The 4,228-nt window shown below is 36.8% G+C and overlaps 1 pseudogene; it reads left to right on the plus strand.

Moving 5' to 3' along the window:
- The first annotated feature begins 1,353 nt into the window (after positions 1 to 1,353).
- On the plus strand, positions 1,354 to 2,725 carry LOC123640795 (annotated as a pseudogene).
- Positions 2,726 to 4,228: the final 1,503 nt, after the last annotated feature.

Consider the following 4,228-nt stretch of genomic DNA (forward strand, 5'->3'; position numbering starts at 1 on the left):
CCCAAAGTCATATGTTAAAACCTAACCTTTATACCTTAAAAGTATTAAGAGGCAGGACCGTTGGGGGATGTGATTAGGTCATAAGGAAAAAGCCCTTATAAATAGGATTAGTGCACCTAAGAAAAGGGAGGGATGTTGTTTGCCCCCTTCCACTATGTGAAGACATGTAGAAGGCACCATCTCTAGGGAACGAGCCCTCACCAGGCAGTGAATCTACCGGCACCTCATTTTTGGACTTTGCAGCCTCCAGAACTATGAGAAATAAATTTCTGTTGTTTATGGTATCTTGTTATAGTATCCCAAACACACTGGAACTGAAATCAGTATTGAGAAATGGGGTGCTGCTGTAAAAAATTCCTAAAAATGTGGAAGAAGCTTCAGTACTGGGTAATGGGCAGAGGCTGGAAGAGTTTGGAGGAGCAGAATAGGTACAGCCTGCATTGCCATAAATGGAGTATTAAGGGTGAATCAGGTGAGGGCTCAGAAGAAGAGCACTGTAGAGAAAGCCTTGATCTTAGAGATTACCAAAATGGTCATAAACAAGGGATATTGATACAACCATAAACAGTAAAGGCCATTCTTGCGAGATTTCAGATGCAAATGAAGAAACATATTGCAAACTTAGAATAAGAGCATTTTTTAAAATAAAGTGGCAATAAATTTCATGAATTGGGTTCATGCCCTGGTGCTTTGTGGAAGGTGGAAGTTGTGAACAATGAAATAGAATATTTGGTGGAAGAAATATCGAAACAAAGTGTTGAGAGTATAGCATGGGTTTTCTTGACTGTTTATAGTAAAATGTGAAAGAAATGATTTAAAGATGGAATTTATAATCAAAACGGTGGCAGAATTGAAAGATTTGGAAAATTCTCAGCCTGGCCATGTTGCAAAGAAAGAAAAATGCATGTTCAGGAGAGAACACCAAAGATGTGGCCAATTGACCATTTGATAAGGTCAGTTAGTGGATAGAGGTTAATGTGGTGATAAGGTTAGTGTGGATAAAAAGAAGTCAGATGCTATTGATCAGGACAATTGAAGAATGGAACCCAAAGATATATCAGAATCTAAGAAAAAAACCAAAAGGAAAACTAAAAACACCTAGAACTAATAAATAAATTTAGCAAGGTCACAGGGATACAAGATAAATACACAAATGTTAGCTGAATTTCAGCATACTGGTAATGAACATGTGGACACTGAAATTAAAATTAAAACATACCATGGGAAGGGACAGCGGCCTTGTGGTGCTACTGCAGCACTAGAGTGTCAGTTGTTGGTCCTGCCCAGGACACTTCAGTTCTGCTCTGCAAGGATATATAATAACTGATTGGTGTGTCTATGTGATATAAGAAAATGAAAACTGAACAGCCAGAGGAAACCTTCCCCAACATTGAAACCTATGGTGAATTTGGCAAATGCCCTGCAGAATATATGAACTATCTGTACATAGTTATTACAAACATTCTAAGAACGAATGATGTCGGAACACTAATGAGCGAGAATGCTAGAGCAGTGATTGGGAAAGGAAGCAAGAATATTAAGGCTCTTCATACAGACTACAATTGCCAGTGCTTCAGTCCCAGGCAGCAGCAATCCTGAATGCATACTGAGTATCAGAGCCGATATTGAAACAATTGGAGAAACTCTGAGGAAAAGCATCCCTACTACAGAAGAGGGCCTGGAATTGCCATCACCCACTGCCGCCAGCCAGATTCCACTGGAATTCAGTGCTGCGGAATGCTTAAATTGCCAGCACTATAAAGGAAGTGACTTTGACTACAAGTTGAGACAGTAATTCATGAGAATCTGGCAGGAGGAATTATTAGTGTCTAAAGTGCTAAAATCAAAGAACTTCAAGAGGACACTTAGACAACAATCAAACTTCTCCAGGAATGCTGTCCTCAGTTCACTGATTTTTGATTATTTTCATAATCAAAACAGTCATTTTAACTGGAGAAAATGCTGATAGGGTTACAGAGTGTATAAAGATCATTGTTGATCTTATATTTGTGTCTCCCAGTAAAGAATGTGCACAGCCTTATGATCCTAATTTTTACAATGAAACATATGATTATGGTGGTTTTACAATGATATTTTATGACCCCCAAGGATGGTACTTGGGATTTCTGATGCAGGGAAGAGATGGTTTTGACAGAATGCCTCCTTGTCAGGGTGGGCATCCTGTGCCTCCATCTGGAAGACATTATGATGATATGAGGATTTATTGAGGACTGCTGCCTCCTCCTCCTACCTGATGAAGTAGCAGTTCTTGGAATCTTCCCCTTCCTTCACCACCACCACTTAGAAGAGGAGATCTAATGACCTACTGAAGAGGAAGGCCTAGAGACCATTACAGTGGCATGGTTGGTTTTGGTGTTGATGAAACTTGGGATTCTTCAACAGACACATGGAGCCTATCAGAATGGCAGATGGGTTATAACCACAGGATGGCTCCATATAAGATTACTCCTATGCAGGGGGCCATGGCTTATATGGTGAACTTGGTGGACCATAGTTCTAGTTACTACACAAGTAACTATTGGCAAAGGTGGTCAGCAGATTAGACAAATCCATCATGAGTCAGGAGGTTTGATCAAAATTGATGAGACTTTAGGAGCTGAAGATCAGATCATTACCATTACAGGAACACAGGACCAGATACAAACTGCACCGGTATTTGCTGCAGAACAGTGTGAAGCAGTATGCAAATGTTGAAGAATTTTAATGAAAGATATTTTTTCTTTTTTATAATTGAAGCAGTATTCTGGAAAGTTTTCAAAGATGAGTGAAGAACTGAAGGAGTTCTGCATCTTTTCTTTTTAACCTGCATCTGTTTTTTTTGTTTTTTTTTTTTAATTTCAGCTCATCATGGGGGTACATAAGTTCAGGTTATATACATTGACCATGTCCCACCCATCCCCCTGAGTCAGAGCCTCAAGCGTGTGCATTCTCCAGACAGTGCGCCTGGCACTCACCATGTAGTCATACCTCCATCCTCTCCCCCCATCCCAACCTGCATCTGTTTAAAAAGTAAAGATTCCTCTGCTTCATAGGTGTTCTGCATTTGAGGTGTAGTGAAATCTTTGCCATTCACCAGATATAATATTTTAGTCCCTTAAAAACAGTGTTGTGGGGGAAGGGCATGCAAAAATGAACATTGAAATTTTGAAACAGTAGCAGAAGGAGGGAATAAATATTTGCAATTCACATATTATACAAAATACTAGCATCTAAAATAAATAATGAACTCTCACAACTCTATAGCAAAATAACAAATAATCCAATCAGGAAATGGGCAAAAAAGAAAAGACATTTCACTAAAGAAGATATACAGTTGGCAAATGAGCACAAAAAAATTTGTTCAACATCAGTGACCATTAGGGAAATGCAAACACAGTTGCCTTTTTTCAGTTTATCCATTCCTCCTGTTTCCATAGGTATGCACTCACACCATTTCAGGAATATTAGTTATCTAAAATCAATCTGCAAATAATTCAATACTAGGAAAGAAAATTCAGCAGATTGCTGTACATCAAATCCCATAATAAATGAAAACAAACAATATTCTAATAATAATAATGCCTTAAAATTATGCCACATTCTTTAAAAAAAATTTTTTTTCCTTGCATCTACCTGAAAATTATGAAAAAAAGGAATTAGCATCACAGACCTCAGACATAGATTTGTCTTCATTTATTACGTAAAATCGACAAGAAGAGAGACCTCTTAAGTGATTAAATCAAAATTCTTCCTTCAAAGCGTTATCATTTCCAGGTCGGTAGTTTATAAAGATTCTTTGCACAAAAAGTATTCAGAAATAAAATGAATTATTTTCTCTTACATTTTTATATATGTTAATAGATATATACATACATATATTTTAGGTATATTAATATTATGTAAATCTGACAGTCCAGATTAATACTAACCATTTCTTGGGTTTGCATTAAACTCAATACTCTCCTAAAATTATAAAATAAAAATCTGTAAAAAACAAAATCAAAGCTAAAAGAAATATATTAGTCATAATAGTGATAGTGAGTTGGTAGTAGTGATCTCCCAGAGTTTTATTTGTGTGTGTGTAAGCTTAAGCTTATGCCATTTATATTCACAAACTATTTTGTTTTGTGGGAATTAATTTGGGTTTGATAGCATTTTTAAAATACTTTGTAATATTTGGATTTGTATTTCTCAACTATTGCTCTTGTTTTATAAAATTATGGAAGAC

Source organism: Lemur catta, chromosome 1 (assembly GCF_020740605.2).
Source record: "Lemur catta isolate mLemCat1 chromosome 1, mLemCat1.pri, whole genome shotgun sequence".
Lineage (NCBI taxonomy): Eukaryota > Metazoa > Chordata > Mammalia > Primates > Lemuridae > Lemur > Lemur catta.